This window comes from Denticeps clupeoides, unplaced genomic scaffold, assembly GCF_900700375.1.
Source record: "Denticeps clupeoides unplaced genomic scaffold, fDenClu1.1, whole genome shotgun sequence".
Lineage (NCBI taxonomy): Eukaryota > Metazoa > Chordata > Actinopteri > Clupeiformes > Denticipitidae > Denticeps > Denticeps clupeoides.
In genome coordinates this window covers 22,019-45,793 of record NW_021630118.1, presented here as the reverse complement: position 1 = coordinate 45,793, position 23,775 = coordinate 22,019, and the positions used below count along the sequence as shown (strand labels likewise).

Here is a 23,775-nt window from a genome sequence, read left to right as displayed (position 1 = left end):
TTCATCTCAAGTGTTCTATAACACATCAGGATCTAAAATAACCTAATGAGTGGTAGTGTGGCCGAGCGGTCTAAGGCGCTGGATTAAGGCTCCAGTCTCTTCGGAGGCGTGGGTTCAAATCCCACCGCTGCCATTATGTTTTAAAGTACAGGGAACTAATTGTAGTGTTTAGTTTTAGGTGTTCATCAAGCAGCCATGCAAACAAAATACACCTATGACACACCTAATGGTGAACATCTAGCAGTCAATAACATTCATCCTCTGTCTTTTTACCCACGCACTCTTTAACCTGGTCATAAATTGTTCGCAAAATCCTGAGTATAGCTTCTAACTACTCATCAAACATTAGTTTGACTCCTTATCAGTGCCATGCTCCCTTTAAGAAAAACTACGACAACCAGCAAGATTTGTGCATTGGTGGTATAGTGGTGAGTATAGCTGCTTCCCAAGCAGTTTACCCGGGTTCGATTCCCGGCCAATGCAATGGACCTATTACAACAATACGCAAACTATTCATCTTTGTAAGATGCTATTGGTTGCCTCCTGTCACTCTATGTTCTGTGAAGTACTACTAGTTTCCCCAAAATGAACACCTAAAGCCACATTTTGGCTAAGGTCATGTTTTCATCTCAAGTGTTCTATAACACATCAGGATCTAAATTAAGCTAATGAATGGTAGTGTGGCCGAGTGGTCTAAGGCGCAGGATTTAAGCTCCAGTCTCTTCGGAGGTGTGGGTTCAAATCCCAACGTTGCCATTATGATGAAAACTACAAGGAACTAATTGTAGTGCTTAGTTTTAGGTGTTCATCAAGCAGCCATTAAAACACAATACACCCACGACACACCTGATGGTGAACACCTAGCAGTCAATAATATTCATCCTCTGTCTTTTTACAAATCTCACCTCTGCCTATATGATTAAACCAGCAGTGAAAGTTAAGGACTTTTTTGTTTTGTTTAAAATGCACAATGCATGCATTCTGTAAAGTTCATGCTCTGTCATGTCACACACACTTTTTTATCTGGCCATGCATTGCTGCTGTTGCCCTGACCATGGATTCTTTCAGGAATCCAGCATTAGATTGATTGCTCACCCGGGCCATGCTCTCTGTGGGAAAATCTGTGACAATTGCCCAGAGGAATTAAATAATGCTTCTTAACATCATGTAGTTACACCACCACTCACTTCCACAGCCCATCTCAATCTGATCTGTATTCAACCAAAAGCAAATACAACTTTTGGATCTAAATGCATTTTGGTATTCCACAACATGGAAAACTTCCTAGTTTGTGCCTTGGTTGATGATTCACACCCCTCAACCACCCCACTCCAGAGACACAGACCACCATCACTCCTCACTCCTCCCCATCCTCCTCTGTCACCCACCCCTTCCCAGAGACAATGAACCCTGTCACACCTCTCACCCCCCCACCCCCCCTGGATCTCAGAATACACGTTGAAGATGTGCGTTGGCTGTTCCAGAAACAGAAGACCAGGAAAGCCGCAGGTCCAGACAGTGTCTCCCCCTCCTGTCTCAAAGCCTGTGCTGAACAGCTGGCTCCCATCTTCCCCCACATCTTCAACAGATCCCTGGAGCTGTGTGAAGTTCCCACCTGCTTCAAACGCTCCACCATTATTCCGGTCCCCAAGAAACCCACCATCACTGTTCCAAATGACTACAGACCTGTCGTCTTGACGTCTGTGGTCATGAAATCCTTTGAACGCCTGGTTTTAGCCCATCTAAAGGACATCACAGAACACCAACTGGACCCCCTGCAGTTTGCCTACCGGGCAAACAGGTCGGTGGATGATGTAGTGAATATGGGGCTGCATTACATCCTGCAACATCTCGACCGCCCGGGAACCTATGCCAGGATTCTGTTTGTGGACTTCAGCTCAGCATTCAACACCATTGTGCCTGAACTCCTCACCTCCAAACTCTCCCAGCTCAGCGTGTCACCTGGTACCTGCAAGTGGATCACCAGCTTCCTGACAGACAGGAAGCAGCAAGTGAGGCTGAGGGAGATCACTTCTGGAACACGGTCCCTCAGTACTGGTGCCCCTCACGGATGTGTCCTCTCCCCACTTCTCTTCTCCCTGTACACCAACGACTGCCCTCCAGGAACTCAACTGTGAAACTCCTGAAGTTTGCAGACGACACCACTGTCATTGGGCTCATCCAGGATGGTGATGAGTCTGCATACCGACAGGAAGTTGAGCGTCTGGTACTCTGGTGCAGTCAACACAACCTGGTGCTGAACACGCTTAAGACTGTGGAGATGACGGTGGACTTCAGGAGACATCCCTCAACATTGCTCCCCCTCACTATATCAGACAGGCTGGTGTCTATTGTGGAGACCTTCACATTCCTAGGCACCACCATTTCCCAGGACCTGAAGTGGGAGACCAACATCTCCTCCATCCTCAAAAAGACCCAGCAGAGGATGTACTTCCTGAGGCAACTGGGGAAGTACAGTCTTCCACAGGAGCTGCTGATCCAGTTCTACACTGCGGTCATTGAGTCTGTCCTGTGCTCCTCCATCACTGTCTGGTATGGAGCAGCCACTAAACCGGACAGGATCAGACTGCAGCGGACTGTACGGTCAGCAGAAAGGATCACCGGTGCCCCCTTGCCCTCCATCCAGGACCTGTACCTCTCAAGATCCAGGAAAATGGCAGGGAAAATCATCTCAGACCCCTCACACCCTGGTCACAGGCTCTTTGACCTGCTGCTCGCTGGCAGACGTTATAGAAGCCTGCAGACCAGGACCAGCCGACACAAGAACAGTTTCTTCCCCCTCGCCATCTCCCTCCTAAACGGCTGATACTGTAAATCTCATCCATCATTACACACTGCACTTTATGTTCACTTGTATATAAGATTTCGTTTGTTTTTTGCCTATTTATTCATAAATAGTAGATATAGTTATAGTTATTTATAAATCACAAACAATCCACAATTTGGACAATAGCACAACACCCTTGCACATTGTTGTTGTTGTTGTTTGTTGTTGTTGTTGTTTTTTATCTTTTTCTCCTACATTGTACTTGAGAGACACCATCTACCGGAATCAATTTCCTTGTATGTGCTTGCACTTACTTGGCCAATAAATACGATTCTGTTTCTGATTCTGAATAGTGTTGAGCATAGCTGCCTTCCAAGCAAGATACCCAGGTTCGACTCCCAGCCAATGCAGTCCTCTTTTTTTAAGCCAAATTTTGGATAAGGTCATGTCTTCATCTCAAGTGTTCTTTAACACATCAGGATCTAAAATGAGCCGAGTGGGCTAAGGCGCTGGATTTAGGCTCCAGTCTCTTCGGAGGCGTCGGTTCAAATCCCACCGCTGCCATTATGTTTTAAAGTACAGGGAACTAATTGTAGTGCTTAGTTTTAGGTGTTCATCAAGCAGCCATTAAAACACAATACACCCACGACACACCTGATGGTGAACATCTAGCAGTCAATAACATTCATCCTGTCCTTTCACCCACGCACTCTTTCACCTGGCCATAAATTGTTCTCAAAATCCTGAGTATAGCTTCTAACTACACATCAAACATTAGTTTGACTCCTTATCAGTGCCATGCTCCCTTTAAGAAAAACTACGACATCCTGCAAGCTGTGTGCATTGGTGGTATAGTGGTGAGCATAGCTGCTTCCCAAGCAGTTGACCCGGGTTCGATTCCCGGCCAATGCAATGGACCTTTTACAACAACACGCAAATCATTGATCTTTGTACGATGCTTTTGGTTGTCTCCTGTCACTGTATGTTTTGTGAAGCATTACTAGTTTCCCCAAAATAGTCATGGTAAAGATGTTGCATTTAATAAATCTCACAGAAGGTAGCTTGTCTGAAAGGTCTGTGCTACTAGTGTAAATGTCCAGTCTGTTGTACAAATGTGGGTTCAAATCCCACAACTGCCTATGTGATTAAAAATGCAGTAAAGGTCATGAATTAGTTTTTGTTTGTTTAAAATGAACAATGCATGCATTCTGTAAAGTTCATGCCCTGTCATGTCACACACACACTTTTTTCATTTGGCCATGCATTGCTGCTGTTGCCCTGACCATGGATTCTTTCAGGCATCCAGCACTAGACTGATTCCTCACCAGTGCCATGCTGTCTGTGGGAAAAACTGTGACAATTGCTCAGAAGAAATAGTTAATTTTTCTAAACATCATGTAGTGACAGTACCACTCACTTCCACAGCCCATCTCAATCTGATCTCTATTCAACCAAAAGAAATAACCACTTTTGGGTCTAAATGCCCTTGGTATTCCACAACATGGAAAACTTCCTAGTTTGTGCCTTTGTTGTATAGTGGTGAGCATAGCTGCCTTCAGGTTAGTTGACCCGGGTTGGACTCCCAGCCAACGCAGTCCTCTTTTTTCATCCTGCTTTTGTGTTGTGCAACTTTTTAAGCCAAATTTTGGCTAAGGTCATGTTTTCATCTCAAGTGTTCTATAACACATCAGGATCTAAAATAACCTAATGAGTGGTATTGTGGCCGAGCGGTCTAAGGCGCTGGATTTAGGCTCCAGTCTCTTCAGAGGCGTGGGTTCAAATCCCACCGCTGCCATTATGATGAAAACTACAAGGACTAATTGTGGTGTTTTGTTTTAGGTGTTCATCAAGCAGCCATGCAAACACAATACACCCACGACACACCTGATGGTGAACATCTAGCAGTCAATAACATTCATCCTCTGTCCTTTTACCCACGCACTCTTTCACCTGGCCATAAATTGTTCTCAAAATCCTGAGTATAGCTTCTAACTACACATCAAACATGCAATGGACCTTTTACAACAACACGCAAACCATTGATCTTTGTACGATGCTTTTGGTTGTCTCCTGTCACTGTATGTTCTGTGAAGCATTACTAGTTTCCTCAAAATAGTCATGGTAAAGATGTTGCATTTAATATATCTCACAGAAGGTAGCTTGTCTGAAAGGTCTGTGCTACTAGTGTAAATGTCCAGTCTGTTGTACAAATGTGGGTTCAAATCCCACAACTGCCTATGTGATTAAAAATGCAGTAAAGGTCATGAATTAGTTTTTGTTTGTTTAAAATGAACAATGCATGCATTCGGTAAAGTTCATACCCTGTCATGTCGCACACACTTTTGTATCTGGCCATGCATTGCTGCTGGATGCATGGATTCTTTCAGGCATCCAGCACTAGATCGATTCCTCACCAGTGCCATGCTGTCTGTGGGTAAAACTGTGACAATTGCTCAGAAGAATTAGTTAATGCTTCTAAACATTATGTAGTTACATCACCAATCACTTCCACAGCCCATCTCAATCTGATCTGTATTCAACCAAAAGCAATAACCACTTTTGGGTCTAAATGCCCTTGGTATTCCACAACATGGAAAACTTCTTAGTTTGTGCCTTGGTTGTATAGTGGTGAACATAACTGCCTTCCAATTAGTTGACCCGGGTTGGACTCCCAGCCAACGCAGTCCTCTTTTTTCATCCTGCTTTTGTGTTGTGCAACTTTTTAAGCCAAATTTTGGCTAAGGTCATGTTTTCATCTCAATTGTTCTATAACACATCAGGATCTAAAATAAGCTAACGAATGGTAGTGTGGCCGAGCGGTCTAAGGCGCTGGATTTAAGCTCCAGTCTCTTTGGAGTCGTGGGTTCAAATCCCACCGCTGCCATTATGATGAAAACTACAAGGAACTAATTGTAGTGCTTAGTTTTAGGTGTTCATCAAGCAGCCATGAAAACACAATACACCCAGGACACAAGTGATGGTGAACACCTAGCAGTCAACAACATTCATCCTCTTTCATTTTACAAATCTCACCTCTGCCTTTATGATTAAACCAGCAGTGAAAGTTACGAATTTGTTTTTGTTTGTTTAAAATGCACAATGCATGCATTCTGTAAAGTTCATGCTCTGTCATGTCACACACACACTTTTTTCATTTGGCCATGCATTGCTGCTGTTGCCCTGACCATGGATTCTTTCAGGCATCCAGCACTAGATTGATTCCTCACCAGTGCCATGCTGTCTGTGGGAAAAACTGTGACAATTGCTCAGAAGAATTAGTTAATTTTTCTAAACATCATGTAGTTACAGTACCACTCACTTCCACAGCCCATCTCAATCTGATCTCTATTCAACCAAAAGAAATAACCACTTTTGGGTCTAAATGCCCTTGGTATTCCACAACATGGAAAACTTCCTAGTTTGTGCCTTTGTTGTATAGTGGTGAGCATAGCTGCCTTCAGGTTAGTTGACCCGGGTTGGACTCCCAGCCAACGCAGTCCTCTTTTTTCATCCTGCTTTTGTGTTGTGCAACTTTTTAAGCCAAATTTTGGCTAAGGTCATGTTTTCATCTCAAGTGTTCTATAACACATCAGGATCTAAAATAACCTAATGAGTGGTAGTGTGGCCGAGCGGTCTAAGGCGCTGGATTTAGGCTCCAGTCTCTTCGGAGGCGTGGGTTCAAATCCCACCGCTGCCATTATGATGAAAACTACAAGGAACTAATTGTAGTGTTTTGTTTTAGGTGTTCATCAAGCAGCCATGCAAACACAATACACCCACGACACACCTGATGGTGAACATCTAGCAGTCAATAACATTCATCCTCTGTCCTTTTACCCACGCACTCTTTCACCTGGCCATAAATTGTTCTCAAAATCCTGAGTATAGCTTCTAACTACACATCAAACATGCAATGGACCTTTTACAACAACACGCAAACCATTGATCTTTGTACGATGCTTTTGGTTGTCTCCTGTCACTGTATGTTCTGTGAAGCATTACTAGTTTCCTCAAAATAGTCATGGTAAAGATGTTGCATTTAATATATCTCACAGAAGGTAGCTTGTCTGAAAGGTCTGTGCTACTAGTGTAAATGTCCAGTCTGTTTTACAAATGTGGGTTCAAATCCCACAACTGCCTATGTGATTAAAAATGCAGTAAAGGTCATGAACTAGTTTTTGTTTGTTTAAAATGAACAATGCATGCATTCTGTAAAGTTCATGCCCTGTCATGTCACACACACTTTTGTATCTGGCCATGCATTGCTGCTGTTGCCCTGCCCATGGATTCTTTCAGGCATCCAGCACTAGATCGATTTCTCACCAGTCCCATGCTTTCTGTGGGTAAAACTGTGACAATTGCTCAGACGAATTAGTTAATGCTTCTAATCATCATGTAGTTACATCACCACTCACTTCCACAGCCCATCTCAATCTGATCTGTATTCAACCAAAAGCAATAACCACTTTTGGGTCTAAATGCCCTTGGTATTCCACAACATGGAAAACTTCCTAGTTTGTGCCTTGGTTGTATAGTGGTGAGCATAGCTGCCTTCCAGTTAGTTGACCCAGGTTGGACTCCCAACCAACGCAGTCCTTTTTTTTGTCCTGCTTTTGTGTTGTGCAACTTTTTAAGCCAAATTTTGGCTAAGGTCATGTCTTCATCTCAAGTGTTCAATAACAAATCAGAATCGGAAATGAGCTAACGAATGGTAGTGTGGCCGAGCGGTCTAAGGCGCTGGATTAAGGCTCCAGTCTCTTCGGAGGCGTGGGTTCAAATCCCACCGCTGCCATTATGTTTTAAAGTACAGGGAACTAATTGTAGTGTTTAGTTTTAGGTGTTCATCAAGCAGCCATGCAAACAAAATACACCTATGACACACCTAATGGTGAACATCTAGCAGTCAATAATATTCATCCTCTGTCTTTTTACAAATCTCACCTCTGCCTATATGATTAAACCAGCAGTGAAAGTTAAGGACTTTTTTTTTTTGTTTAAAATGCACAATGCATGCATTCTGTAAAGTTCATGCTCTGTCATGTCACACACACTTTTGTATCTGGCCATGCATTGCTGCTGTTGCCCTGCCCATGGATTCTTTCAGGCATCCAGCACTAGATCGATTCCTCACCAGTGCCATGCTTTCTGTGGGTAAAACTGTGACAATTGCTCAGAAGAATTAGTTAATTTTTCTAAACATCATGTAGTTACAGTACCACTCACTTCCACAGCCCATCTCAATCTGATCTCTATTCAACCAAAAGAAATAACCACTTTTGGGTCTAAATGCCCTTGGTATTCCACAACATGGAAAACTTCCTAGTTTGTGCCTTTGTTGTATAGTGGTGAGCATAGCTGCCTTCAGGTTAGTTGACCCGGGTTGGACTCCCAGCCAACGCAGTCCTCTTTTTTCATCCTGCTTTTGTGTTGTGCAACTTTTTAAGCCAAATTTTGGCTAAGGTCATGTTTTCATCTCAATTGTTCTATAACACATCAGGATCTAAAATAAGCTAACGAGTGGTAGTGTGGCCGAGCGGTCTAAGGCGCTGGATTTAAGCTCCAGTCTCTTTGGAGGCGTGGGTTCAAATCCCACCGCTGCCATTATGATGAAAACTACAAGGAACTAATTGTAGTGCTTAGTTTTAGGTGTTCATCAAGCAGCCATGAAAACACAATACACCCAGGACACAAGTGATGGTGAACACCTAGCAGTCAACAACATTCATCCTCTTTCATTTTACAAATCTCACCTCTGCCTTTATGATTAAACCAGCAGTGAAAGTTACGAATTTGTTTTTGTTTGTTTAAAATGCACAATGCATGCATTCTGTAAAGTTCATGCTCTGTCATGTCACACACACACTTTTTTCATTTGGCCATGCATTGCTGCTGTTGCCCTGACCATGGATTCTTTCAGGCATCCAGCACTAGATTGATTCCTCACCAGTGCCATGCTGTCTGTGGGAAAAACTGTGACAATTGCTCAGAAGAATTAGTTAATTTTTCTAAACATCATGTAGTTACAGTACCACTCACTTCCACAGCCCATCTCAATCTGATCTCTATTCAACCAAAAGAAATAACCACTTTTGGGTCTAAATGCCCTTGGTATTCCACAACATGGAAAACTTCCTAGTTTGTGCCTTTGTTGTATAGTGGTGAGCATAGCTGCCTTCAGGTTAGTTGACCCGGGTTGGACTCCCAGCCAACGCAGTCCTCTTTTTTCATCCTGCTTTTGTGTTGTGCAACTTTTTAAGCCAAATTTTGGCTAAGGTCATGTTTTCATCTCAAGTGTTCTATAACACATCAGGATCTAAATTAACCTAATGAGTGGTAGTGTGGCCGAGCGGTCTAAGGCGCTGGATTTAGGCTCCAGTCTCTTCGGAGGCGTGGGTTCAAATCCCACCGCTGCCATTATGATGAAAACTACAAGGAACTAATTGTAGTGTTTTGTTTTAGGTGTTCATCAAGCAGCCATGCAAACACAATACACCCACGACACACCTGATGGTGAACATCTAGCAGTCAATAACATTCATCCTCTGTCCTTTTACCCACGCACTCTTTCACCTGGCCATAAATTGTTCTCAAAATCCTGAGTATAGCTTCTAACTACACATCAAACATTAGTTTGACTCCTTATCAGTGCCATGCTCCCTTTAAGAAAATCTACGACAACCTGCAAGCTGTGTGCATTGGTGGTATAGTGGTGAGCATAGCTGCTTCCCAAGCAGTTGACCCGGGTTCGATTCCCGGCCAATGCAATGGACCTTTTACAACAACACGCAAACCATTGATCTTTGTACGATGCTTTTGGTTGTCTCCTGTCACTGTATGTTCTGTGAAGCATTACTAGTTTCCTCAAAATAGTCATGGTAAAGATGTTGCATTTAATATATCTCACAGAAGGTAGCTTGTCTGAAAGGTCTGTGCTACTAGTGTAAATGTCCAGTCTGTTTTACAAATGTGGGTTCAAATCCCACAACTGCCTATGTGATTAAAAATGCAGTAAAGGTCATGAACTAGTTTTTGTTTGTTTAAAATGAACAATGCATGCATTCTGTAAAGTTCATGCCCTGTCATGTCACACACACTTTTGTATCTGGCCATGCATTGCTGCTGTTGCCCTGCCCATTTCAGGCATCCAGCACTAGATCGATTCCTCACCAGTGCCATGGTTTCTGTGGGTAAAACTGTGACAATTGCTCGGACGAATTAGTTAATGCTTCTAATCATCATGTAGTTACATCACCACTCACTTCCACAGCCCATCTCAATCTGATCTGTATTCAACCAAAAGCAATAACCACTTTTGGGTCTAAATGCCCTTGGTATTCCACAACATGGAAAACTTCCTAGTTTGTGCCTTGGTTGTATAGTGGTGAGCATAGCTGCCTTCCAGTTAGTTGACCCAGGTTGGACTCCCAACCAACGCAGTCCTTTTTTTTGTCCTGCTTTTGTGTTGTGCAACTTTTTAAGCCAAATTTTGGCTAAGGTCATGTCTTCACCTCAAGTGTTCAATAACAAATCAGAATCGGAAATGAGCTAACGAATGGTAGTGTGGCCGAGCGGTCTAAGGCGCTGGATTAAGGCTCCAGTCTCTTTGGAGGCGTGGGTTCAAATCCCACCGCTGCCATTATGTTTTAAAGTACAGGGAACTAATTGTAGTGTTTAGTTTTAGGTGTTCATCAAGCAGCCATGCAAACAAAATACACCTATGACACACCTAATGGTGAACATCTAGCAGTCAATAATATTCATCCTCTGTCTTTTTACAAATCTCACCTCTGCCTATATGATTAAACCAGCAGTGAAAGTTAAGGACTTTTTTTTTTTGTTTAAAATGCACAATGCATGCATTCTGTAAAGTTCATGCTCTGTTATGTCACACACACTTTTTTATCTGGCCATGCATTGCTGCTGTTGCCCTGACCATGGATTCTTTCAGGAATCCAGCATTAGATTGATTGCTCACCCGGGCCATGCTCTCTGTGGGAAAATCTGTGACAATTGCCCAGAGGAATTAAATAATGCTTCTTAACATCATGTAGTTACACCACCACTCACTTCCACAGCCCATCTCAATCTGATCTGTATTCAACCAAAAGCAAATACAACTTTTTGGTCTAAATGCACTTTGGTATTCCACAACATGGAAAACTTCCTAGTTTGTGCCTTGGTTGAAGATTCACACCCCTCAACCACCCCACTCCAGAAACACAGACCACCATCACTCCTCACCCCCCCCCCATCCTCCTCTGTCACCCACCCCTTCCCAGAGACAATGAACCCTGTCACACCTCTCTCCCCCCCACCCTCCTCCCTCACCCTCCCCTGCCCAGAGTCAACGACTCCAATCACAACCCCCCCACCCCCCCTGAAACTCAGAATACACGTTGAAGATGTGCGTTGGCTGTTCCAGAAACAGAAGACCAGGAAAGCCGCAGGTCCAGACAGTGTCTCCCCCTCTTGTCTCAAAGCCTGTGCTGAACAGCTGGCTCCCATCTTCCCCCACATCTTCAACAGATCCCTGGAGCTGTGTGAAGTTCCCACCTGCTTCAAACGCTCCACCATTATTCCGGTCCCCAAGAAACCCACCATCACTGTTCCAAATGACTACAGACCTGTCGTCTTGACGTCTGTGGTCATGAAACCCTTTGAACGCCTGGTTTTAGCCCATCTAAAGGACATCACAGAACACCAACTGGACCCCCTGCAGTTTGCCTACCGGGCAAACAGGTCGGTGGATGATGTAGTGAATATGGGGCTGCATTACATCCTGCAACATCTCGACCGCCCGGGAACCTATGCCAGGATTCTGTTTGTGGACTTCAGCTCGGCATTCAACACCATTGTGCCTGAACTCCTCACCTCCAAACTCTCCCAGCTCAGCGTGTCACCTGGTACCTGCAAGTGGATCACCAGCTTCCTGACAGACAGGAAGCAGCAAGTGAGGCTGAGGGAGATCACTTCTGGAACACGGTCCCTCAGTACTGGTGCCCCTCACGGATGTGTCCTCTCCCCACTTCTCTTCTCCCTGTACACCAACGACTGCCCTCCAGGAACTCAACTGTGAAACTCCTGAAGTTTGTAGACGACACCACTGTCATTGGGTTCATCCAGGATGGTGATGAGTCTGCATACCGACAGGAAGTTGAGCGTCTGGTACTCTGGTGCAGTCAACACAACCTGGTGCTGAACACGCTTAAGACTGTGGAGATGACGGTGGACTTCAGGAGACATCCCTCAACATTGCTCCCCCTCACTATATCAGACAGGCTGGTGTCTATTGTGGAGACCTTCACATTCCTAGGCACCACCATTTCCCAGGACCTGAAGTGGGAGACCAACATCTCCTCCATCCTCAAAAAGACCCAGCAGAGGATGTACTTCCTGAGGCAACTGGGGAAGTACAGTCTTCCACAGGAGCTGCTGATCCAGTTCTACACTGCGGTCATTGAGTCTGTCCTGTGCTCCTCCATCACTGTCTGGTATGGAGCAGCCACTAAACCGGACAGGATCAGACTGCAGCGGACTGTACGGTCAGCAGAAAGGATCACCGGTGCCCCCTTGCCCTCCATCCAGGACCTGTACCTCTCAAGATCCAGGAAAATGGCAGGGAAAATCATCTCAGACCCCTCACACCCTGGTCACAGGCTCTTTGACCTGCTGCTCGCTGGCAGACGTTATAGAAGCCTGCAGACCAGGACCAGCCGACACAAGAACAGTTTCTTCCCCCTCGCCATCTCCCTCCTAAACGGCTGATACTGTAAATCTCATCCATCATTACACACTGCACTTTATGTTCACTTGTATATAAGATTTCGTTTGTTTTTTGCCTATTTATTCATAAATAGTAGATATAGTTATAGTTATTTATAAATCACAAACAATCCACAATTTGGACAATAACACAACACCCTTACACATTGTTGTTGTTGTTGTTTGTTGTTGTTGTTTTTTATCTTTTTTTCCTACATTGTACTTGAGAGACACCATCTACCGGAATCAATTTCCTTGTATGTGCTTGCACTTACTTGGCCAATAAATACGATTCTGTTTCTGATTCTGAATAGTGTTGAGCATAGCTGCCTTCCAAGCAAGATACCCAGGTTCGACTCCCAGCCAACGCAGTCCTCTTTTTTTAAGCCAAATTTTGGATAAGGTCATGTCTTCATCTCAAGTGTTCTTTAACACATCAGGATCTAAAATGAGCCGAGTGGGCTAAGGCGCTGGATTTAGGCTCCAGTCTCTTCGGAGGCGTGGGTTCAAATCCCACCGCTGCCATTATGTTTTAAAGTACAGGGAACTAATTGTAGTGCTTAGTTTTAGGTGTTCATCAAGCAGCCATTAAAACACAATACACCCACGACACACCTGATGGTGAACATCTAGCAGTCAATAACATTCATCCTGTCCTTTCACCCACGCACTCTTTCACCTGGCCATAAATTGTTCTCAAAATCCTGAGTATAGCTTCTAACTACACATCAAACATTAGTTTGACTCCTTATCAGTGCCATGCTCCCTTTAAGAAAAACTACGACATCCTGCAAGCTGTGTGCATTGGTGGTATAGTGGTGAGCATAGCTGCTTCCCAAGCAGTTGACCCGGGTTCGATTCCCGGCCAATGCAATGGACCTTTTACAACAACACGCAAATCATTGATCTTTGTACGATGCTTTTGGTTGTCTCCTGTCACTGTATGTTTTGTGAAGCATTACTAGTTTCCCCAATATAGTCATGGTAAAGATGTTGCATTTAATAAATCTCACAGAAGGTAGCTTGTCTGAAAGGTCTGTGCTACTAGTGTAAATGTCCAGTCTGTTGTACAAATGTGGGTTCAAATCCCACAACTGCCTATGTGATTAAAAATGCAGTAAAGGTCATGAATTAGTTTTTGTTTGTTTAAAATGAACAATGCATGCATTCTGTAAAGTTCATGCCCTGTCATGTCACACACACTTTTGTATCTGGCCATGCATTGCTGCTGGATGCATGGATTCTTTCAGGCATCCAGCACTAGATCGATTCCTCACAAGTGCCATGCTGTCTGTGGGTAAAACTGTGACAATTGCTCAGAAGAATTAGTTAATGCTTCTAAACATTATGTAGTTACATCATCACTCACTTCCACAGCCCATCTCAATCTGATCTGTATTCAACCAAAAGCAATAACCACTTTTGGGTCTAAATGCCCTTGGTATTCCACAACATGGAAAACTTCTTAGTTTGTGCCTTGGTTGTATAGTGGTGAACATATCTGCCTTCCAATTAGTTTACCCGGGTTCGACTCCCAGCCAACGCAGTCCTTTTTTTTGTCCTGCTTTTGTGTTGTGAAATTTTAAGCCACATTTTGGCTAAGGTCATGTTTTCATCTCAGTTGTTCTATAACACATCAGGATCTAAAATAAGCTAACGAATGGTAGTGTGGCCGAGCGGTCTAAGGCGCTGGATTTAAGCTCCAGTCTCTTTGGAGGCGTGGGTTCAAATCCCACCGCTGCCATTATGATGAAAACTACAAGGAACTAATTGTAGTGCTTAGTTTTAGGTGTTCATCAAGCAGCCATGAAAACACAATACACCCAGGACACAAGTGATGGTGAACATCTAGCGGTCAACAACATTCATCCTCTTTCATTTTACAAATCTCACCTCTGCCTTTATGATTAAACCAGCAGTGAAAGTTACGAATTTGTTTTTGTTTGTTTAAAATGCACAATGCATGCATTCTGTAAAGTTCATGCTCTGTCATGTCACACACACACTTTTTTCATTTGGCCATGCATTGCTGCTGTTGCCCTGACCATGGATTCTTTCAGGCATCCAGCACTAGACTGATTCCTCACCAGTGCCATGCTGTCTGTGGGAAAAACTGTGACAATTGCTCAGAAGAATTAGTTAATTTTTCTAAACATCATGTAGTTACAGTACCACTCACTTCCACAGCCCATCTCAATCTGATCTCTATTCAACCAAAAGAAATAACCACTTTTGGGTCTAAATGCCCTTGGTATTCCACAACATGGAAAACTTCCTAGTTTGTGCCTTTGTTGTATAGTGGTGAGCATAGCTGCCTTCAGGTTAGTTGACCCGGGTTGGACTCCCAGCCAACGCAGTCCTCTTTTTTCATCCTGCTTTTGTGTTGTGCAACTTTTTAAGCCAAATTTTGGCTAAGGTCATGTTTTCATCTCAATTGTTCTATAACACATCAGGATCTAAAATAAGCTAACGAATGGTAGTGTGGCCGAGCGGTCTAAGGCGCTGGATTTAAGCTCCAGTCTCTTTGGAGTCGTGGGTTCAAATCCCACCGCTGCCATTATGATGAAAACTACAAGGAACTAATTGTAGTGCTTAGTTTTAGGTGTTCATCAAGCAGCCATGCAAACACAATACACCCAGGACACAAGTGATGGTGAACACCTAGCAGTCAACAACATTCATCCTCTTTCATTTTACAAATCTCACCTCTGCCTTTATGATTAAACCAGCAGTGAAAGTTACGAATTTGTTTTTGTTTGTTTAAAATGCACAATGCATGCATTCTGTAAAGTTCATGCTCTGTCATGTCACACACACACTTTTTTCATTTGGCCATGCATTGCTGCTGTTGCCCTGACCATGGATTCTTTCAGGCATCCAGCACTAGATTGATTCCTCACCAGTGCCATGCTGTCTGTGGGAAAAACTGTGACAATTGCTCAGAAGAATTAGTTAATTTTTCTAAACATCATGTAGTTACAGTACCACTCACTTCCACAGCCCATCTCAATCTGATCTCTATTCAACCAAAAGAAATAACCACTTTTGGGTCTAAATGCCCTTGGTATTCCACAACATGGAAAACTTCCTAGTTTGTGCCTTTGTTGTATAGTGGTGAGCATAGCTGCCTTCAGGTTAGTTGACCCGGGTTGGACTCCCAGCCAACGCAGTCCTCTTTTTTCATCCTGCTTTTGTGTTGTGCAACTTTTTAAGCCAAATTTTGGCTAAGGTCATGTTTTCATCTCAAGTGTTCTATAACACATCAGGATCTAAAATAACCTAATGAGTGGTAGTGTGGCCGAGCGGTCTAAGGCGCTGGATTTAGGCTCCAGTCTCTTCGGAGGCGTGGGTTCAAATCCCACCGCTGCCATCATGATGAAAACTACAAGGAACTAATTGTAGTGTTTTGTTTTAGGTGTTCATCAAGCAGCCATGCAAACACAATACACCCACGACACACCTGATGGTGAACATCTAGCAGTCAATAACATTCATCCTCTGTCCTTTTACCCACGCACTCTTTCACCTGGCCATAAATTGTTCTCAAAATCCTGAGTATAGCTTCTAACTACACATCAAACATTAGTTTGACTCCTTATCAGTGCCATGCTCCCTTTAAGAAAATCTACGACAACCTGCAAGCTGTGTGCATTGGTGGTATAGTGGTGAGCATAGCTGCTTCCCAAGCAGTTGACCCGGGTTCGATTCCCGGCCAATGCAATGGACCTTTTACAACAACACGCAAACCATTGATCTTTGTACGATGCTTTTGGTTGTCTCCTGTCACTGTATGTTCTGTGAAGCATTACTAGTTTCCTCAAAATAGTCATGGTAAAGATGTTGCATTTAATATATCTCACAGAAGGTAGCTTGTCTGAAAGGTCTGTGCTACTAGTGTAAATGTCCAGTCTGTTTTACAAATGTGGGTTCAAATCCCACAACTGCCTATGTGATTAAAATGCAGTAAAGGTCATGAACTAGTTTTTGTTTGTTTAAAATGAACAATGCATGCATTCTGTAAAGTTCATGCCCTGTCATGTCACACACACTTTTGTATCTGGCCATGCATTGCTGCTGTTGCCCTGCCCATGGATTCTTTCAGGCATCCAGCACTAGATCGATTCCTCACCAGTGCCATGGTTTCTGTGGGTAAAACTGTGACAATTGCTCGGACGAATTAGTTAATGCTTCTAATCATCATGTAGTTACATCACCACTCACTTCCACAGCCCATCTCAATCTGATCTGTATTCAACCAAAAGCAATAACCACTTTTGGGTCTAAATGCCCTTGGTATTCCACAACATGGAAAACTTCCTAGTTTGTGCCTTGGTTGTATAGTGGTGAGCATAGCTGCCTTCCAGTTAGTTGACCCAGGTTGGACTCCCAACCAACGCAGTCCTTTTTTTTGTCCTGCTTTTGTGTTGTGCAACTTTTTAAGCCAAATTTTGGCTAAGGTCATGTCTTCATCTCAAGTGTTCAATAACAAATCAGAATCGGAAATGAGCTAACGAATGGTAGTGTGGCCGAGCGGTCTAAGGCGCTGGATTAAGGCTCCAGTCTCTTCGGAGGCGTGGGTTCAAATCCCACCGCTGCCATTATGTTTTAAAGTACAGGGAACTAATTGTAGTGTTTAGTTTTAGGTGTTCATCAAGCAGCCATGCAAACAAAATACACCTATGACACACCTAATGGTGAACATCTAGCAGTCAATAATATTCATCCTCTGTCTTTTTACAAATCTCACCTCTGCCTATATGATTAAACCAGCAGTGAAAGTTAAGGACTTTTTTTTTTTGTTTAAAATGCACAATGCATGCATTCTGTAAAGTTCATGCTCTGTCATGTCACACACACTTTTTTATCTGGCCATGCATTGCTGCTGTTGCCCTGACCATGGATTCTTTCAGGAATCCAGCATTAGATTGATTGCTCACCCGGGCCATGCTCTCTGTGGGAAAATCTGTGACAATTGCCCAGAGGAATTAAATAATGCTTCTTAACATCATGTAGTTACACCACCACTCACTTCCACAGCCCATCTCAATCTGATCTGTATTCAACCAAAAGCAAATACAACTTTTTGGTCTAAATGCACTTTGGTATTCCACAACATGGAAAACTTCCTAGTTTGTGCCTTGGTTGAAGATTCACACCCCTCAACCACCCCACTCCAGAAACACAGACCACCATCACTCCTCACCCCCCCCCATCCTCCTCTGTCACCCACCCCTTCCCAGAGACAATGAACCCTGTCACACCTCTCTCCCCCCCCACCCTCCTCCCTCACCCTCCCCTGCCCAGAGTCAACGACTCCAATCACAACCCCCCCACCCCCCCTGAAACTCAGAATACACGTTGAAGATGTGCGTTGGCTGTTCCAGAAACAGAAGACCAGGAAAGCCGCAGGTCCAGACAGTGTCTCCCCCTCTTGTCTCAAAGCCTGTGCTGAACAGCTGGCTCCCATCTTCCCCCACATCTTCAACAGATCCCTGGAGCTGTGTGAAGTTCCCACCTGCTTCAAACGCTCCACCATTATTCCGGTCCCCAAGAAACCCACCATCACTGTTCCAAATGACTACAGACCTGTCGTCTTGACGTCTGTGGTCATGAAATCCTTTGAACGCCTGGTTTTAGCCCATCTAAAGGACATCACAGAACACCAACTGGACCCCCTGCAGTTTGCCTACCGGGCAAACAGGTCGGTGGATGATGTAGTGAATATGGGGCTGCATTACATCCTGCAACATCTCGACCGCCCGGGAACCTATGCCAGGATTCTGTTTGTGGACTTCAGCTCGGCATTCAACACCATTGTGCCTGAACTCCTCACCTCCAAACTCTCCCAGCTCAGCGTGTCACCTGGTACCTGCAAGTGGATCACCAGCTTCCTGACAGACAGGAAGCAGCAAGTGAGGCTGAGGGAGATCACTTCTGGAACACGGTCCCTCAGTACTGGTGCCCCTCACGGATGTGTCCTCTCCCCACTTCTCTTCTCCCTGTACACCAACGACTGCCCTCCAGGAACTCAACTGTGAAACTCCTGAAGTTTGCAGACGACACCACTGTCATTGGGCTCATCCAGGATGGTGATGAGTCTGCATACCGACAGGAAGTTGAGCGTCTGGTACTCTGGTGCAGTCAACACAACCTGGTGCTGAACACGCTTAAGACTGTGGAGATGACGGTGGACTTCAGGAGACATCCCTCAACATTGCTCCCCCTCACTATATCAGACAGGCTGGTGTCTATTGTGGAGACCTTCACATTCCTAGGCACCACCATTTCCCAGGACCTGAAGTGGGAGACCAACATCTCCTCCATCCTCAAAAAGACCCAGCAGAGGATGTACTTCCTGAGGTAACTGGGGAAGTACAGTCTTCCACAGGAGCTGCTGATCCAGTTCTACACTGCGGTCATTGAGTCTGTCCTGTGCTCCTCCATCACTGTCTGGTATGGAGCAGCCACTAAACCGGACAGGATCAGACTGCAGCGGACTGTACGGTCAGCAGAAAGGATCACCGGTGCCCCCTTGCCCTCCATCCAGGACCTGTACCTCTCAAGATCCAGGAAAAGGGCAGGGAAAATCATCTCAGACCCCTCACACCCTGGTCACAGGCTCTTTGACCTGCTGCTCGCTGGCAGACGTTATAGAAGCCTGCAGACCAGGACCAGCCGACACAAGAACAGTTTCTTCCCCCTCGCCATCTCCCTCCTAAACAGCTGATACTGTAAATCTCATCCATCATTACACACTGCACTTTATGTTCACTTGTATATAAGATTTCGTTTGTTTTTTGCCTATTTATTCATAAATAGTAGATATAGTTATAGTTATTTATAAATCACAAACAATCCACAACTTGGACAATAACACAACACCCTTACACATTGTTGTTGTTGTTGTTTGTTGTTGTTGTTGTTTTTTATCTTTTTTTCCTACATTGTATTGAGAGACACCATCTACCGGAATCAATTTCCTTGTATGTGCTTGCACTTACTTGGCCAATAAATACGATTCTGTTTCTGATTCTGAATAGTGTTGAGCATAGCTGCCTTCCAAGCAAGATACCCAGGTTCGACTCCCAGCCAATGCAGTCCTCTTTTTTTAAGCCAAATTTTGGATAAGGTCATGTCTTCATCTCAAGTGTTCTTTAACACATCAGGATCTAAAATGAGCCGAGTGGGCTAAGGCGCTGGATTTAGGCTCCAGTCTCTTCGGAGGCGTCGGTTCAAATCCCACCGCTGCCATTATGTTTTAAAGTACAGGGAACTAATTGTAGTGCTTAGTTTTAGGTGTTCATCAAGCAGCCATTAAAACACAATACACCCACGACACACCTGATGGTGAACATCTGGCAGTCAATAACATTCATCCTGTCCTTTTACCCACGCACTCTTTCACCTGGCCATAAATTGTTCTCAAAATCCTGAGTATAGCTTCTAACTACACATCAAACATTAGTTTGACCCCTTATCAGTGCCATGCTCCCTTTAAGAAAAACTACGACATCCTGCAAGCTGTGTGCATTGGTGGTATAGTGGTGAGCATAGCTGCTTCCCAAGCAGTTGACCCGGGTTCGATTCCCGGCCAATGCAATGGACCTTTTACAACAACACGCAAACTATTGATCTTTGTACGATGCTTTTGGTTGTCCCCTGTCACTGTATGTTCTGTGAAGCATTACTAGTTTCCCCAAAATAGTCATGGTAAAGATGTTGCATTTAATAAATCTCACAGAAGGTAGCTTGTCTGAAAGGTCTGTGCTACTAGTGTAAATGTCCAGTCTGTTGTACAAATGTGGGTTCAAATCCCACAACTGCCTATGTGATTAAAAATGCAGTAAAGGTCATGAATTAGTTTTTGTTTGTTTAAAATGAACAATGCATGCATTCGGTAAAGTTCATACCCTGTCATGTCGCACACACTTTTGTATCTGGCCATGCATTGCTGCTGGATGCATGGATTCTTTCAGGCATCCAGCACTAGATCGATTCCTCACCAGTGCCATGCTGTCTGTGGGTAAAACTGTGACAATTGCTCAGAAGAATTAGTTAATGCTTCTAAACATTATGTAGTTACATCACCAATCACTTCCACAGCCCATCTCAATCTGATCTGTATTCAACCAAAAGCAATAACCACTTTTGGGTCTAAATGCCCTTGGTATTCCACAACATGGAAAACTTCTTAGTTTGTGCCTTGGTTGTATAGTGGTGAACATAACTGCCTTCCAATTAGTTTACCCGGGTTCGACTCCCAGCCAACGCAGTCCTTTTTTTTGTCCTGCTTTTGTGTTGTGAAATTTTAAGCCACATTTTGGCTAAGGTCATGTTTTCATCTCAATTGTTCTATAACACATCAGGATCTAAAATAAGCTAACGAATGGTAGTGTGGCCGAGCGGTCTAAGGCGCTGGATTTAAGCTCCAGTCTCTTTGGAGGCGTGGGTTCAAATCCCACCGCTGCCATTATGATGAAAACTACAAGGAACTAATTGTAGTGCTTAGTTTTAGGTGTTCATCAAGCAGCCATGAAAACACAATACACCCAGGACACAAGTGATGGTGAACATCTAGCAGTCAACAACATTCATCCTCTTTCATTTTACAAATCTCACCTCTGCCTTTATGATTAAACCAGCAGTGAAAGTTACGAATTTGTTTTTGTTTGTTTAAAATGCACAATGCATGCATTCTGTAAAGTTCATGCTCTGTCATGTCACACACACACTTTTTTCATTTGGCCATGCATTGCTGCTGTTGCCCTGACCATGGATTCTTTCAGGCATCCAGCACTAGACTGATTCCTCACCAGTGCCATGCTGTCTGTGGGAAAAACTGTGACAATTGCTCAGAAGAATTAGTTAATTTTTCTAAACATCATGTAGTTACAGTACCACTCACTTCCACAGCCCATCTCAATCTGATCTCTATTCAACCAAAAGAAATAACCACTTTTGGGTCTAAATGCCCTTGGTATTCCACAACATGGAAAACTTCCTAGTTTGTGCCTTTGTTGTATAGTGGTGAGCATAGCTGCCTTCAGGTTAGTTGACCCGGTTTGGACTCCCAGCCAACGCAGTCCTCTTTTTTCATCCTGCTTTTGTGTTGTGCAACTTTTTAAGCCAAATTTTGGCTAAGGTCATGTTTTCATCTCAATTGTTCTATAACACATCAGGATCTAAAATAACCTAATGAGTGGTAGTGTGGCCGAGCGGTCTAAGGCGCTGGATTTAAGCTCCAGTCTCTTTGGAGGCGTGGGTTCAAATCCCACCGCTGCCATTATGATGAAAACTACAAGGAACTAATTGTAGTGCTTAGTTTTAGGTGTTCATCAAGCAGCCATGAAAACACAATACACCCAGGACACAAGTGATGGTGAACACCTAGCAGTCAACAACATTCATCCTCTTTCATTTTACAAATCTCACCTCTGCCTTTATGATTAAACCAGCAGTGAAAGTTACGAATTTGTTTTTGTTTGTTTAAAATGCACAATGCATGCATTCTGTAAAGTTCATGCTCTGTCATGTCACACACACACTTTTTTCATTTGGCCATGCATTGCTGCTGTTGCCCTGACCATGGATTCTTTCAGGCATCCAGCACTAGATTGATTCCTCACCAGTGCCATGCTGTCTGTGGGAAAAACTGTGACAATTGCTCAGAAGAATTAGTTAATTTTTCTAAACATCATGTAGTTACAGTACCACTCACTTCCACAGCCCATCTCAATCTGATCTCTATTCAACCAAAAGAAATAACCACTTTTGGGTCTAAATGCCCTTGGTATTCCACAACATGGAAAACTTCCTAGTTTGTGCCTTTGTTGTATAGTGGTGAGCATAGCTGCCTTCAGGTTAGTTGACCCGGGTTGGACTCCCAGCCAACGCAGTCCTCTTTTTTCATCCTGCTTTTGTGTTGTGCAACTTTTTAAGCCAAATTTTGGCTAAGGTCATGTTTTCATCTCAAGTGTTCTATAACACATCAGGATCTAAAATAACCTAATGAGTGGTAGTGTGGCCGAGCGGTCTAAGGCGCTGGATTTAGGCTCCAGTCTCTTTGGAGGCGTGGGTTCAAATCCCACCGCTGCCATTATGATGAAAACTACAAGGAACTAATTGTAGTGTTTTGTTTTAGGTGTTCATCAAGCAGCCATGCAAACACAATACACCCACGACACACCTGATGGTGAACATCTAGCAGTCAATAACATTCATCCTCTGTCCTTTTACCCACGCACTCTTTCACCTGGCCATAAATTGTTCTCAAAATCCTGAGTATAGCTTCTAACTACACATCAAACATTAGTTTGACTCCTTATCAGTGCCATGCTCCCTTTAAGAAAATCTACGACAACCTGCAAGCTGTGTGCATTGGTGGTATAGTGGTGAGCATAGCTGCTTCCCAAGCAGTTGACCCGGGTTCGATTCCCGGCCAATGCAATGGACCTTTTACAACAACACGCAAACCATTGATCTTTGTACGATGCTTTTGGTTGTCTCCTGTCACTGTATGTTCTGTGAAGCATTACTAGTTTCCTCAAAATAGTCATGGTAAAGATGTTGCATTTAATATATCTCACAGAAGGTAGCTTGTCTGAAAGGTCTGTGCTACTAGTGTAAATGTCCAGTCTGTTTTACAAATGTGGGTTCAAATCCCACAACTGCCTATGTGATTAAAAATGCAGTAAAGGTCATGAATTAGTTTTTGTTTGTTTAAAATGAACAATGCATGCATTCGGTAAAGTTCATACCCTGTCATGTCGCACACACTTTTGTATCTGGCCATGCATTGCTGCTGGATGCATGGATTCTTTCAGGCATCCAGCACTAGATCGATTCCTCACCAGTGCCATGCTGTCTGTGGGTAAAACTGTGACAATTGCTCAGAAGAATTAGTTAATGCTTCTAAACATTATGTAGTTACATCACCAATCACTTCCACAGCCCATCTCAATCTGATCTGTATTCAACCAAAAGCAATAACCACTTTTGGGTCTAAATGCCCTTGGTATTCCACAACATGGAAAACTTCTTAGTTTGTGCCTTGGTTGTATAGTGGTGAACATAACTGCCTTCCAATTAGTTTACCCGGGTTCGACTCCCAGCCAACGCAGTCCTTTTTTTTGTCCTGCTTTTGTGTTGTGAAATTTTAAGCCACATTTTGGCTAAGGTCATGTTTTCATCTCAATTGTTCTATAACACATCAGGATCTAAAATAA

The 23,775-nt window shown here is 43.8% G+C and overlaps 22 non-coding genes across 22 annotated transcripts; all 22 read left to right on the top strand.

Annotated features, from left to right (window-relative positions):
- Positions 1–51: 51 nt before the first annotated feature.
- Positions 52–133, top strand: trnal-aag (transfer RNA leucine (anticodon AAG)). The gene has a single exon. It is a non-coding gene; the product is annotated as a tRNA-Leu (tRNA).
- Positions 134–411: 278 nt separating this feature from the next.
- Positions 412–483, top strand: trnag-ccc (transfer RNA glycine (anticodon CCC)). The gene has a single exon. It is a non-coding gene; the product is annotated as a tRNA-Gly (tRNA).
- Positions 484–3,628: 3,145 nt separating this feature from the next.
- trnag-ccc (transfer RNA glycine (anticodon CCC)) lies at positions 3,629–3,700 on the top strand. The gene has a single exon. It is a non-coding gene; the product is annotated as a tRNA-Gly (tRNA).
- An 801-nt stretch (positions 3,701–4,501) lies between these two features.
- On the top strand, positions 4,502–4,583 carry trnal-uag (transfer RNA leucine (anticodon UAG)). Its single transcript has one exon. It is a non-coding gene; the product is annotated as a tRNA-Leu (tRNA).
- Positions 4,584–5,590: 1,007 nt separating this feature from the next.
- trnal-uaa (transfer RNA leucine (anticodon UAA)) lies at positions 5,591–5,672 on the top strand. The gene has a single exon. It is a non-coding gene; the product is annotated as a tRNA-Leu (tRNA).
- A 731-nt stretch (positions 5,673–6,403) lies between these two features.
- Positions 6,404–6,485, top strand: trnal-uag (transfer RNA leucine (anticodon UAG)). The gene has a single exon. It is a non-coding gene; the product is annotated as a tRNA-Leu (tRNA).
- Positions 6,486–7,498: 1,013 nt separating this feature from the next.
- trnal-aag (transfer RNA leucine (anticodon AAG)) lies at positions 7,499–7,580 on the top strand. Its single transcript has one exon. It is a non-coding gene; the product is annotated as a tRNA-Leu (tRNA).
- A 727-nt stretch (positions 7,581–8,307) lies between these two features.
- trnal-uaa (transfer RNA leucine (anticodon UAA)) lies at positions 8,308–8,389 on the top strand. Its single transcript has one exon. It is a non-coding gene; the product is annotated as a tRNA-Leu (tRNA).
- A 731-nt stretch (positions 8,390–9,120) lies between these two features.
- Positions 9,121–9,202, top strand: trnal-uag (transfer RNA leucine (anticodon UAG)). Its single transcript has one exon. It is a non-coding gene; the product is annotated as a tRNA-Leu (tRNA).
- A 278-nt stretch (positions 9,203–9,480) lies between these two features.
- trnag-ccc (transfer RNA glycine (anticodon CCC)) lies at positions 9,481–9,552 on the top strand. The gene has a single exon. It is a non-coding gene; the product is annotated as a tRNA-Gly (tRNA).
- Positions 9,553–10,342: 790 nt separating this feature from the next.
- Positions 10,343–10,424, top strand: trnal-aag (transfer RNA leucine (anticodon AAG)). Its single transcript has one exon. It is a non-coding gene; the product is annotated as a tRNA-Leu (tRNA).
- Positions 10,425–13,351: 2,927 nt separating this feature from the next.
- On the top strand, positions 13,352–13,423 carry trnag-ccc (transfer RNA glycine (anticodon CCC)). Its single transcript has one exon. It is a non-coding gene; the product is annotated as a tRNA-Gly (tRNA).
- Positions 13,424–14,212: 789 nt separating this feature from the next.
- Positions 14,213–14,294, top strand: trnal-uaa (transfer RNA leucine (anticodon UAA)). Its single transcript has one exon. It is a non-coding gene; the product is annotated as a tRNA-Leu (tRNA).
- A 731-nt stretch (positions 14,295–15,025) lies between these two features.
- On the top strand, positions 15,026–15,107 carry trnal-uaa (transfer RNA leucine (anticodon UAA)). The gene has a single exon. It is a non-coding gene; the product is annotated as a tRNA-Leu (tRNA).
- A 731-nt stretch (positions 15,108–15,838) lies between these two features.
- Positions 15,839–15,920, top strand: trnal-uag (transfer RNA leucine (anticodon UAG)). Its single transcript has one exon. It is a non-coding gene; the product is annotated as a tRNA-Leu (tRNA).
- Positions 15,921–16,198: 278 nt separating this feature from the next.
- trnag-ccc (transfer RNA glycine (anticodon CCC)) lies at positions 16,199–16,270 on the top strand. The gene has a single exon. It is a non-coding gene; the product is annotated as a tRNA-Gly (tRNA).
- A 796-nt stretch (positions 16,271–17,066) lies between these two features.
- trnal-aag (transfer RNA leucine (anticodon AAG)) lies at positions 17,067–17,148 on the top strand. Its single transcript has one exon. It is a non-coding gene; the product is annotated as a tRNA-Leu (tRNA).
- Positions 17,149–20,077: 2,929 nt separating this feature from the next.
- Positions 20,078–20,149, top strand: trnag-ccc (transfer RNA glycine (anticodon CCC)). Its single transcript has one exon. It is a non-coding gene; the product is annotated as a tRNA-Gly (tRNA).
- A 789-nt stretch (positions 20,150–20,938) lies between these two features.
- On the top strand, positions 20,939–21,020 carry trnal-uaa (transfer RNA leucine (anticodon UAA)). Its single transcript has one exon. It is a non-coding gene; the product is annotated as a tRNA-Leu (tRNA).
- A 731-nt stretch (positions 21,021–21,751) lies between these two features.
- On the top strand, positions 21,752–21,833 carry trnal-uaa (transfer RNA leucine (anticodon UAA)). The gene has a single exon. It is a non-coding gene; the product is annotated as a tRNA-Leu (tRNA).
- A 731-nt stretch (positions 21,834–22,564) lies between these two features.
- On the top strand, positions 22,565–22,646 carry trnal-uag (transfer RNA leucine (anticodon UAG)). Its single transcript has one exon. It is a non-coding gene; the product is annotated as a tRNA-Leu (tRNA).
- A 278-nt stretch (positions 22,647–22,924) lies between these two features.
- On the top strand, positions 22,925–22,996 carry trnag-ccc (transfer RNA glycine (anticodon CCC)). Its single transcript has one exon. It is a non-coding gene; the product is annotated as a tRNA-Gly (tRNA).
- The last annotated feature ends 779 nt before the right edge of the window (positions 22,997–23,775 follow it).